Source organism: Vicugna pacos, chromosome 29 (genome assembly GCF_048564905.1).
Source record: "Vicugna pacos chromosome 29, VicPac4, whole genome shotgun sequence".
Classification (NCBI taxonomy): domain Eukaryota; kingdom Metazoa; phylum Chordata; class Mammalia; order Artiodactyla; family Camelidae; genus Vicugna; species Vicugna pacos.
The window spans coordinates 21,783,214-21,795,905 of NC_133015.1; the positions used below are offsets into that span (position 1 = coordinate 21,783,214).

Here is a 12,692-nt window from a genome sequence, read left to right on the forward strand (position 1 = left end):
GATTGTAATAAATTCTGTACTCTTAGATCTGTCTCTTCATGGTCATAGCAATTATTCCTCAGATGAAATTTAAATAAAGTTAGTGGGGGTAGATATTGATGGTGATTATATCAGTTATGAACACTGAAATAATTTAAATGAACTTTGTTTATTAGGTTGTATATACGTAAATAAAGACGTGTTCTCTGCCATTAAGAAGCTCAGAGTCTAGTGGGACAGACAGCCCTGTAAATAATTTATTGACTCTTACTGTGATGTCCACAAAGATAAAGGACGTATGATACACGGAAGGGATGGTGACACAGGAGGGGGTTGACAACGAGGAGAAAGTTGACTGAATCGACCAGAAAGCACTAAAGAGCCATTAGTTCTCGGTGTCTTCAGGGAGGAAGGCCACACCCTACCCCTGAACAGGGTGGCTGCTCCACCAGAGTGTTTTGTCACCTGTGTGGAAATAAGAGTCTCATCAAGATGGGAGAGAAGCCAACAGCTTTCTGTAGAACAACTGAGTTTTGGGTCATCTCTGAAAGATAAGGAGGTATTTTAGAACTTTGGTTTGGTTTAATATGTGTTTTAACTTATATGACCTAGCTTTACATGCATCCTCTTATCTCTGTAACAGAGTTCTACCATAGACCCTCTGCCGTTGGGTGTCCTTAGAGGTTAGCAGTAAAGAATTAGCAGTCATCCCAGGAAAAAAAATGCAGTATTCCAGACAGTAAGACTTTTCTACTAGAGGGACTTGGAGTTCCTGAGAGCCCTAGGCGATTTAGTCTTTTTTAAAATTAAAAAAAAAAAAAAGCGTGGTGTTTTAAAAGTTTTAAAAGCTACAGTCTAAATATAGATATATGACTTTACTGATTTTTTTCCTTCATGATAATGTATGTGTGTGTATCTGTTCTATTCATTCTTTTATTACACAAATTTGAATGGATTTATCTGTACTTCCCTCATCACACACTAAGTGCTTATTTCTCTAAGTCCCTTTCAAGCACTGTCATTCCCATTGACTGAGTTTCCACCAGAAACTCAGACTTCTCCAGAGTGAAGTCTAAACATTCAGTTTACACGAATCTTCACGGAAGGATTGACTGATAAAGAGAAAAGACCATTTCCAGTTATCCACTCTTGCTTTCTGGCTGTTCTAGACTTGGTTCAGATCTCTAGAAACCCCTTGGTAAATACTGACAAGAAAATGTTCCAGACTCAGGATAATAAGCTGTGCTCTATTTTCGAAAGCGTTTTCCACAGGTAAAACATTTCACGAAGTCCATACATTACGCAACCGTGGCAGCTGGTCACCCAGCCACGTGGGGAATGTTCATCTCTGCATTCTAGAAATATGGCCGGATCCTTTCCCCCTTAAGTCATCATAAAAGATTCTAGAATTTCCCGCAAGAACTATTGTAAGTAAACTGAGAATGCAAATTATGTGAAAAGACAAAATCGATGAGTCAGGAGTGAAGATCTGTGATCCTCGCTATAGAGGTCTACGTTAGCCTTCCCTCCTCCTGCCTCCCCCATCCAGCGGCTCAAACGCTGACTGGCGTGATCAAACTGGGAGCCTCCTCAGCTCAGAACCCCATCTTGGTCTTGTCTCTGGGTGATAAACACTGTTTCCATTTCCTCTCAGAAGAAACTCGACCTCAACTTATCTTAAATGCATTCATTATATTTCCACGGAAAGCTTGGCTGTTCCTGCACATTGTGGGTGAGAAAGACATCTTTCCATTTGGCCCAGCGATTTCCTAGCCTGGGTTTTGGAACATCCTGTGCTTACTTGACAGGCTCCTCCTTCTACTGTTCCTGGTGGAAGGAACTTCATTGATATTCATCTCAGTCAGTGGGCCTCTTGAAGAGGCCGAAGCCAGAAATAATCCCTTGGCCACAAACCCCCACCTCCCCCAAATGAAATCCATTCTCAACTAGAAGAGTATATTTGCTATGAAAATGTACCTTTAAGACAATGACCGTAGACCTCTCAAACACGGAAATTCTGGAGTCCTGCTAGGAAGTCCTTCCCTGCTCTGACAGCCTCGAGAATGGACTCATCCTCAAAGTCCAGGTTCCTGCTGCCTGGCGTGGCTGCAGCCCCGGTTTTCAGTTCACCCACACAACAGAGGTGCTGGCCTTCCCCGAGCCTTCCCTGACAGGGACCCCACAATACCTGTTCTCCACTTCTTTTCCCTGGCTTCTGGGGAGCCCATTCTAACGTCCACAGTTGGAATCTTACAAAATGAAAATATCTTACCTGTGCAATGATAACGTTAGAAAATAAACACAATCACAGATAAAGAGAATTTCTTTACATTTTCATCATCTCCATCTTCAAATTTAAATTATAAGTAAAGAAGAACATTGAGGTGAAAAATGTTGAACCAATTTAACGGTGACGAGAGGTCACCTTAGTTGGCTTCAGAAAAGTTGAATCACGCTGAATTCTAAAAATGCAGCTTTTACTTGCAGGGAGTCATTTGTGACTTCAGTAAGTACGACTGACTGGGATGTGGCTGTGTTCTTCCATGAGGGGGAAGTGACCACTATTCTCCGTAGAAGGCCAGTGCGAAGGAGTCTTCCAGTAAGTTCAGAAGATGACAGTATAATTGAACATGAGTCCACGCAGGCAAAAGGGAAGGGGAGTTTGCTACCCAAAGCAAAAAATAATGTCGGGGACCTAAAATGTGCACATGATTTAAAAAACAAAAATTCATTCTGCAGTATCTGAATAGGAACAGTTTGTCAACGGCCGAAGCAGCAGACGTTCTGGGTCAATCTAAGGGAGAGAAAAGTCTGTACAATAGTATGGGCTTTCCGTTTTTAAAAACACTGATCTGTTTCTACCCGGAGTGATCCTCGGTGTTGACAGACTTGACCAGGACATAAAGGGGAGAGCCACGCGGCCGCCTCCTGGCTGTCCGTCAGCCGAAGCGACTCACCCACCCGGAGTCTCGGAGCCTCGGGCCTCTGTGTTTTCCCTTCGCTCTCAGTTGCAGTCTGTGCTTGCCACCCGTCGCCTGGCTTTCATTCCGTTTCAGAAAACAACAATTTTTCACATAAACTCCAAAGTCCCAGCCAGCAGCACGCGCAGCAGAGACAGACCGCCTGCGGTTGCCCGGGGGCGCCTCGTTTTACCTTTGCGCGGACGCAGCACGGCCTGCCGGGGACGACGGGTGTACGGAGGGCGCCAGCAGCTCCCCCGCGCCCCGCCCCGCGGGGGTTCGGTGCATCGCGCGCGCCCGCTGCTTGCAGCCGGCCGGGGCATTACCCCTCCTCGCCGCCCCGAGAGTCGCGTCCTCCACGTGTGTCCGTGACAACAGCGCGGCACGGGGGCTTTTTGAGGATTAATTCATTGCCAGAGATCAAACTCTCACAGAACAAGGTAATTGGGAGCAAGTCTGAGTATCGTCTAGTGTGTTTCTTTGGAACAGTTTTTAAAGTTGCAAATCTCATTTATGTTTTAAATTACTGGGGCAGAGAGTAAAAGCTTATTGCGGAAGATACGCTTTTCACAAGACGTTCATGGTCCAAAAACAGGGATGGAGACAAGTGATCACGATGATCTCTTCAGTGACATACCCGCCGCCCCCCCACCCCCCGCCGGAACTTGTGTGGTTTTTTTTTAATGAATCTACTTACTGTGGGGTTTGCATGGATGCTGTTGGTGGTGTTTGTATAGGTGTTGTTCTAAGTTCTGTCACTTGGAAAATCGGGTTTCCTTTAATGCTCGAAGAACGTGATTCATTCTTTTCTAGCTTGAAGGCCAATGCTTAATTTTCTTGTTAATCACATCCTAAATGAGCAATTCTCTTCAGCTTCATTAAATGGGGTAATTTGGATTGCACAGTTATAAACCATTTTTATCAGAGTCACAGTTTATTTGTCAGCACGTTTCCTGCTTGTCTTTACCCGCCATGGTAGGGACAGCAGGGGACCTTCTTCTTCCACAATCGATGTGACTCTGTCAGCTCCGGACCCAGTACCCAGCTTGATTCTAGCTGCACAGTTCCTTTTTGCCTCAGTTTCCCCCAACTCTGTAACTTCCTATGATTCCTGTAGGTTTTACAAGAGTTAATACAGGTAATGCACTTAGAAAAAAATGCTCAATTTTGTAAGTGATTAATAAATGTTAGATTAAGCCTTTGGGCAAAGTCTTTGAGGAGCTAAGGGGAAAAAATACCTTTTGCTCTAAAGGATATTGTCAGGGGGCACATTCAGCTTCACTGTGGTCCACACTGCAGTGGGGAGGGGCAGAAGATGGGAGGATGCCCGAGAGCCTGGGCAGGTGAACGGCAGCCTCACTGGGCACGGTCACAGACTCACCTACTGAACAGTACAGAGATGCTTGTGACAAGGGACCTGTGAAAGGCATAGCTATTAGTGATTGGCAGCAAGCCCGTGCAAGTCTGTGCCCTGCTTTTGCAGAGCTCCCTGGCCCAGCCCTCCACCCCATCCCTGCAATCCCACGTTGCTTCTGCGTTGAAGGACTGTGGCATGGATGGTGGAAACTGATGGTGACTTCTGTGTCCTTCAGATATGGTTCTAGAGGAAATCTTGTAGAGGAGTGCTTTCTTCTCTAGTAAGTTGATTTTGGCTGCAAGTAACAGAAACTAACTCTGGCTCATTTAAGCAAAAATGAATCTATTTAATAGGAGATTGGACTATTTCATGGAATCTAGGACTTGAAAAACAAAGTCTCGAAGAATACTAGAACCCCAAACCCACCACAGCGTGGTTAAAAGCACAGACTCTAGACCCAAACTCTGTCTGAGTTCATATCCCAGTTCTTCAGCTTGCTAGCTGTGTGATCAGAGGCCAGCTCTTTACCTGCTCTGTGCCTTAGTTTCCCCATCTGAGAAATGGAGATAGATGATAATAATTAAAAGAGGAAGTATGTGAAAAGGCTTGGGACAGGGGGACCCAACCCAGTAAGCACTGCCTGAGGGCTGGTTAAGTTAGAACCACGGGCACCTGTGGATGCCCCGCCCCCGCCCCCAGTGGAGCAGTGGATTGCAGGGACTCAGCTCCAAGGACTTTTTGTGTCTTGGGAGCAATCTGATTGCCCAGCCTCTGTCTGGTCTCAATTCTGGATCAAGCTGGTGTGGTTGTTGTGAGGAGTGGAAAGGGCTCCCCCGTCTCCTTGGATTGGAGTCAAAGAAGATGTTGTCCCAGGTGGGGGCTTTGGTTATGAGTCCACCAGCCATGGCATGTTCACACCCTCCTGAGTTCAAAACGAAGAGTGGTCGTAGAACATTTCACTGGAAAATAGTTGATATTGATAAGTAACACGTTGTCAAATAAAGGTAATGGGAGTATTCTTAATTTTTTTATGTAGAAGTAACAAGTCTCCTACAGCTCTAAAGTTTGAAGAGCTTAATGAGATGCAAGTGAAATAGCATATGTTCTTTCGTTCACACCAAAGGAGAAACAATTACTCAAGCAGACACTTTGCTCATAGTTAATGGGAACAAAACACTTGAGGCAAAATGTGAAAAGTGCTAAACACACACACACACACACACACACACACAGCGCACATCATTACACAGGGGGATGTTTCCTTTTCTCGTGGATACCCTGCATCTCAGTACCCGTTGGGTCTCTCAGAAGACACTAGTTTGTGCTGAGAAAGGCATTTATACACAGTACACTAAGCTTAGCTGAAAGAGTTTGTGTTTTTTAAGACTTTGTGATCGTGAGTTGATCTTTGCTACCCTCTCGGAAGAGAACAATTTGATTATTTCTGTCTTCTGTGTAGGGAACCTGGGGAGCCAGTAAGGAAATAAGTAACTTCCTTCCAGTCTTGGCAGTTGTGCCCTCCTTGACTCCTTCCTCCAGGTGTCTCAGCTGTAGCAGGGGACCAGTCAAGTGATGGCTGTGAGACCACTGGCTCTCGGTGTGTACACCGCTGGTCCTGTGGGTCTGGGAAGCACTGCATAAAATAACACCCTTCACCTTGACTTGGAGATTCCCAAGGCACATGGGCTTTCTAAAAATAAAAAAAATCATTTTTCCAGCCTTTGCCAAATTTGTTGGCCCATTGACCCCATTTTTATATAATGATCCTTACCATTCAAAAGAATGTATGAGATGCAGTTTGAGAATTACTCACATGGATGGACAAATATGGCTAGTTACTAACACCTTTAAATTTGTCCTGGCTTCATCATGACTTAGCCCTGGGGTTGGCATAATTTTTCTATAAAGGACCAGATCGTAAATGTTTTTGGCTTTGCCGGCCACATAGTGTCTGTCACAATCACTAGCCTGTTCAATTGCACTACAGAAGCGGATGCAGCCATGTGTCAATAACTAAGTGTGGCTGTGTTCCCATAAAACTTTATTTATAAAAACAGGTGGCTGGCCGGACTTGGCCCATGGTCATATTTTATGGACTCCTGAATTAGATGAATAAATCTATTATTCCAAATCTACTTTTATTCACAAAAATCTGTATTTCTTTGGTAGCCTTTGACTCATTCTTTTGAGTTTTTATATCGCCTCATTTCTTTATAGTTGTCTTATTTCAGGCTTTGCAGTGATGAAACAGACACTCCAGTTTATCATTTTAAGTTCCAGGTCACTATTCATCCCACGTATGCCTTTCAGGTAGTGTCTCTTTGTCTAAACTTTGAATTTCCCTGCTGTTATTAACTAAACTCCATAGTGGTGATAAACTCACCTAAGCCTGAGGGTTCAGAAGACCTGGGTTGGGATTCCTGCATGACTTCTGGCAAGTGTGATTCAGACCAAGTATTTCCTCTGAGCCGTAAATCACCTCTCTTTAAAAGGGAGAGCTTTTAAAGTCTCCGCTGGCACCGGGGGTGGGGAAACCACCCAGCGTGTGTGTGACTTGAGGGAGGTGGATTTGGCGTCCTTTCAGCCAGCCTCACTTAGGCCAGTTCCTCACTTCCGGTGCCTCTGATCATGTGAGCCTAGCTTTGAGCTGACCAAGATACTTACTGCCGGTTAATGACACTTGCCAAAGTAACTCACTAAACACAAGCCAACTGCTTCCCTGGGCACTAGCTTGGAGACTTAGCTGTCAAGGATCATTCTGACTCTGCCTGCCATTTAACTTAACGCTGGTGTAGAGCTGAATACCAATTCCAGAATTAGTGCATCGATTAATCATCAAAAATTTTTGTTATTTTTTTCACTTTTTCACATTTCAGCAGTTTATAATGCAAACTCAACATTGGTTCTTGTGCTGTCCATGATACAGAGGAGTTATAGTGTGGAGTTTCCTGGGGTCATTTAACAAACGGGCCCCAATTTCTACCTTAGGGTCTCACGTGAGAGCCTGAGCCCCACGGAGAGGGAAACTTCTGGATTCCCAGCCTGTCTGTGATTTCTCCAAGACATGTGCAGACCTATCGATGTCAAGCTCTAGGCCGCTTAGAGAGGCAATGGAATTCAGAGTCGAAGCTCCTAAGTGATGCTTCATTCACCTTCACGGGTTAACACCCAGGCTTTCCTTCACCGCAGGACAGGACGACATGGGGATGAAGCCCGAAGGCTGTGGGAGGTGGGGCGCTGCTAGGCTACTTGTCTCTCTTTTATTCAGCCCTTCTTCGAGTGAGTGTATCATTTATCGACTAATAAGTCGTCTGACAAGATAGCCACTTTGTACCTAATTGTTCAGTTTATTTATGTATTATTGATGAGCCCGGACTTGAACTCTGCTTGCCTTGGAGGCTGCTTGATAAATCTCTTGGCTAATCCTAAAACACTGAATTACCTGCTGGAGCATAACACATGACACGGCTTTTACTTTGTATTCCTAAAAGACCCTAGATATACATTTCAGTGTCTGTGTTTAACAGTGGGAAATAAAATAGAATACATAATTCGGGTTGCTCTTTCAGCTTTTTTTTTTTTAAAGATATAAAACACATCCATCAAGTCACTTTCTGACTCACAAGGCTTATACGATCTTCACTGCTTAAAGTTATTTTGCACTACGTGAACTAAATGCCAAGCTGTAATTTCCCTTGCTGTTCTGTGGTTTCAGTTAAGGCCGGTGCAGTTGCCTACGAGTAGCTGAGAGTGAGCGCTGGGAATCTGTATCCTCTGTCCAAATCCTGGGGTGGTTTTCACTAGACACCATGGTTGAGGCACCAGAGCCCTGCCCTGAGCACCATGAAGATGTCCCTGCCCTTTGACACTGCGTCCTCTGTTGAGCAGAACCAAGTGTCCTCTCTTGTCCTGTGTTTCTCCATCAGTAAATTTAAGTGATGACATTCAAGTACTGTGTTTAAGAAGAGTAGTGAAGATGTTAAAATGAGCTTGTTGGAGTGCCCTGACACTGGACCATAGTGTTTGTTATTACAAAGATTAGTATTTGAACAATAATCAGAGCACTTCCTTTGTAGATCAGCGACAAGGCTGTTTTGTTCTCTGCAAGATTTGTAACTGTTGATGAATCATTAGGTGGCCCTTTATGCTCTCAGATATCCCCTCCACTCACAAGCAGAAGAGACGGAGGTTTAAAAAACGGGAGGTCTCCTCGCATACTTCAGTGACGTCCATTCCTGGTAAAGCACCAGGCTTAGCACACCATCCGCCAGTTGACCGAAAAACAAGGGAAGGGCCTATGCTCTATTTATCTCTTAACTGCAGAATCAGACAACTTCTCAAAAGAATTATTCCAGTCTTGCCTTTATTAAACATTTTGATACTTTGTTCATCAGGGACTTTTTAAACTTCTTTTTTAAATTGTGATAATAAACACATAACATGAAATGTACATTGTAATCACTTTTAAATGTACATTTTGATAATGTTAAGTACATTCATACTGTTGTCGAACTGGTGTCTAGAATTTTTCATCTTTCCAAACTGAAATTCTGTATTCATTAATCAACAATTTCCCATGTCTGCCTTTCCCGAGACACTGGCAAACACAAATCTACTTTCTATTTCTGTGAGTTTGATTACTTTAGATACCCAGTGCAAGTGGAATCCTGCAGTATTTGTCTTTCTGTTACTGGCAGTTTCCACTTAGTGTAACGTCCTTAAGGTTCATCTGTGTTGTAGCATGTGTCAAAAGGCCTCTCCTTTTTCAGGGTCGAATAGTATTCCATTATATGTATATACCACATCTTGTCCATCTGTTGGTGACACTTGATTTGCTGCCACCTTTTGGCTATTAGAAATAATGCTGCTCTGATATGGGTGTACAAACATCCATTCTAATTCCTACTTTCAATTCTTTGGCTATGTACCCAGAAATGGAATTGCTAGGTCTTACAGTAATTCTATGCCTAGTTTTTTGAGGAGCTGCCATATGTTTTCCATGGTAGCAGTACCATTTTATATTCTCACCAGCAGTGTGCAGAGGTTCTAATTTCTCCACATCCTTGCCAACACTTGCTATTTTCTGTTATTTTTTAATGTAATGGCCATCCTCATGAGTGTGAAGTGAATGACATCTCATTGTAGTTTCAATTTGCATTCCTCTGATGATTGGTGATGTTGAACATCTTTTCACGTGCTTACTGGACTTTTATTTATCTTCTTTGGAGAAATGTCTACTTAAGTCCTTTGCCCATTTATAGCAAGGTTGTTTGGTTTTTCTTTTTGAGTTGTAGGAGTTCTTTATATATTCTGAATATTAACTCCTTACCAGATACATGTTTCACAAATATTCTCTCTCATTCAGTGGGTTGCCTTTTCATTCTGTTGTTTGTGTCGTCTAATGCACAGAAGTTTTAAATTTTGGTATAGTCCAGTTTATCTATTTTTGTTGTTGTTACCTGTCCTTTTGTTGTCGTTCATGCCCAAGAAATCATTACCAAATCCAATGTCACGATGCTGTTGCCTGTCATCATGAAATTTTTGCATTAACGTTTAGTTTTTAATATTGAATTAAAATATTATTTACCTTGACTACTCAGTCCTTTAGCACTCTTTCAAGTTTTTCTCCTGAGGCAAACTGGCCTCACCCTTGTACCAGCCCTGAATTTCAGGGACGTGTGGAATGAACCAAGTCATTCATTTCCACTGAAGGCAATCTTTCAACGGATGGGCCAGATTGCTTCCATGTGCACTTTGCAAACAGACCCAAGTGGAGAATTTGTGAAATTTATTCACTGCTTCTGATCCTGAATGTAGCGTGGGCCTTTTATGTAGCAACTTTTACAGATGAACCTCTACAGGAGAAAAGGGAGATGATTATTTCACTGGAGAATAAACTAAAAGGCAAATACCAAAAGAAAGAAAAAGAAGAAAGGGACACTGAGAGAAAGATCACCAAAATGGATTTGGATTTCCAAGGGGGCTGGCTTACCTGTTCTCATTCACTGGACATTTATTTGTATGGTATGCTACATATGTTGAGTGATTGACTTTTAACTACCAACCTTGATGTATGTAGAACCAGTGGGATCATGATTTCACTCCTACACATGGAGAATTTGGGGCTCAGAAAGTTTGTCTGCTTTGTCAGAGTTTTGTGGCATTTCGGTCGGAGCCTAGAGGCTTTCACTCTGTTCATGTCAGTGGTTCTCAAAGTGTGGTTCCTGGACCAGCGACATCAGCCTCACCTGAGAACTTGGCAGACACGCAAATTCTCAGGCCCTCTTCATGACCTACTGACTCAGAAACTGGGGGGGTGGGGGTCGAGTAGTTTCTGTTTTAACAAGCCCTGTAAGGAATTCTCTGCACAACGTGTATGGGAACCAGACAGCGGTGTGTGTACAGACGCTGAACTAGATGACAGTCCACAGCCTCTGCTCTCAGGGACCTTCCAAGCCAGTAGATGAAGTAAGACGCATGGCACAGATGTTTCTGGCAGACTGTGGCGTCCGTGTAAGAGAAATGCTAGTGGAGACTTTTCTGATTCAGAGGAGGGTTGACTGCCACTGGTTTGAGGATCAGGGACGGCTCTAAAAGAAGGACGGTTGAAGCTGGATGTTTGGAGATACAGGATGACGTCCCAGACAGAAGATCCACATGAATAATTGCGGCTGGTAGGGGGCGGGGAGCTCGGAGGGTGTGGGGAGCAGCTCCGATTGGCAGCGGTTCCAGCTTTCTTGAGCTGAGAGCAGATGGCAGAAGCTCTGGCTATCGGAATAAGAAGACTTTATTTTATTCAGTTGGCAGTGAGGAGCCAGGGCATATTTTGAGCCGGGGAGAACTGTGTTCAGAGCTGTAATTTAAAAAAATTATTTTCAGAATTATATTGAATGGAATGCAGTAGCAGAAGCCTGGGTAATGGAAGGTCAGTTAGAAGACTGTGGCAGCAGTCTGGACTGGAGGTGACAGAGGCCAAGGTCAGGACTGAAGCCGTGGGATGGGCGTTTGAGGTGTATCGTCGGCAGGACTAGGGATACAGGGGAGAGAGAAGTACCCGAGATCTATTTAAATGATGAGACTCATTGACTAGGGAGCATGAGATGGACCTTTGATAAAAACAGAGGAACAGTTTTAGAAGAAGAGTTGAGCTTGAACACAGTGTGAGATGCTGACAGGTTTCTATGACGCTGGCCAGCAGGGAGGAAACGTGAAAAGTTGGATGGAGACAGAGGAATCATTCTTGAAAAGATATCTGAGAATCCATAGGGTCGGGGAGCCATCCCCTTTGCGGGCATTCAAGAGGAAGGAGCGGGGCGTGGGGGCAGAGAAGAGGCTTTTGGGGAGGTCAGCATGTCAAGAGGGGGGCAGGACTGGCTGTCAGTTCTGAACCAGGGAAAGAGAATGAGAAGCAGAGTCAGGAGTGCACGTGCCAGCACCAGCCTTCAGGGGGTCAAGAGACAAGTGGATAAGTGGTTAGGAAAAGCCTGCTGCAAGCCGACCAACGTATTTTGGGACGGTTTATGATAATTTACAGAGTTGTCCAGCTTTGGAACATTTCGTCATCTCTGAGGATCTTTTGTTAAGTGATTTAAGATCTCTAAATCAATCTTAACTGTGAGATTGCTATAAGGAAAGTAGCTACATATCCTCAGGCTTACTATGATCAGAGCTCTATTTGAAGCAGTTTATTTGAACAGACTCATTGAATCCTCATGGTGACCCATGAGATAGATGCGCTCATGGCTGCCATGTCCCCATTTTACAGACAGAAAAACTGAGGCATTGGTCCCATATACAGTAAGAGGCAGAGCCAGCATTAGAACTCAAGCATGCTGGTTCCAAAGCTGTTGATCTTAGCTGCATTGCTTTTTAATCTACTTTTTAATACTGGTCATTTGAGAAGCAGGATAAAAATAGCCGTAACTGTCTATGTTCTTTCTCTGTTTCACTGCGCATCACCAATATGCAGTGAGAAATCCAGCTTTCATACAAAAATATCCATTCAGTCACATTCATACATTTATCCATATATTTCCCTTAAGTAGTTGATACTGGAGATTCTGAAAAAATTGTGAGTAATTTTATATGGAACAGAAGGAAGTTGGAGTCTTGGCAGTTATCTGGTTAACAAAGTAGATCACTGAGACAAGAAAAATTCTATCTGGTGGTTTGAAATATCTGGTACGGCTGCTGTCCACGTTCGTCAAATTAATAGGATAATTGCCAATTCTCTGTTCTACTTTGTTCTGTGTCAACGTAGCCTGAAATACAAATGGAAGTTTTTGCTCAAATGATATAAATTTAGTCACTTGCAAACATTCCTGGTCACTAACCTAGAAAGATGGTTGGGGATAGTTGGAAACGTTCCCAGAAATTCAGTTTGAGTATGGAACAGC

General features: G+C 43.6%; 1 protein-coding gene and 1 long non-coding RNA gene across 5 annotated transcripts in view; one reads left to right on the plus strand and one right to left on the minus strand.

Moving 5' to 3' along the window:
- The window catches only part of TOX (thymocyte selection associated high mobility group box), a 270,368-nt gene that overhangs the window by 105,451 nt on the left and 152,225 nt on the right, over window positions 1–12,692 (plus strand). The window lies entirely within an intron of this gene.
- On the minus strand, window positions 207–1,322 carry LOC140690150 (uncharacterized). Of its 2 annotated transcripts, none has more exons than XR_012065336.1 (2): window positions 1,277–1,322; window positions 207–444 (listed from the first exon to the last, which is right to left on the minus strand). It is a non-coding gene; the product is annotated as an uncharacterized lncRNA (long non-coding RNA). The 2 variants fall into 2 exon arrangements; XR_012065335.1 differs by having other exon boundaries at window positions 1,190–1,309.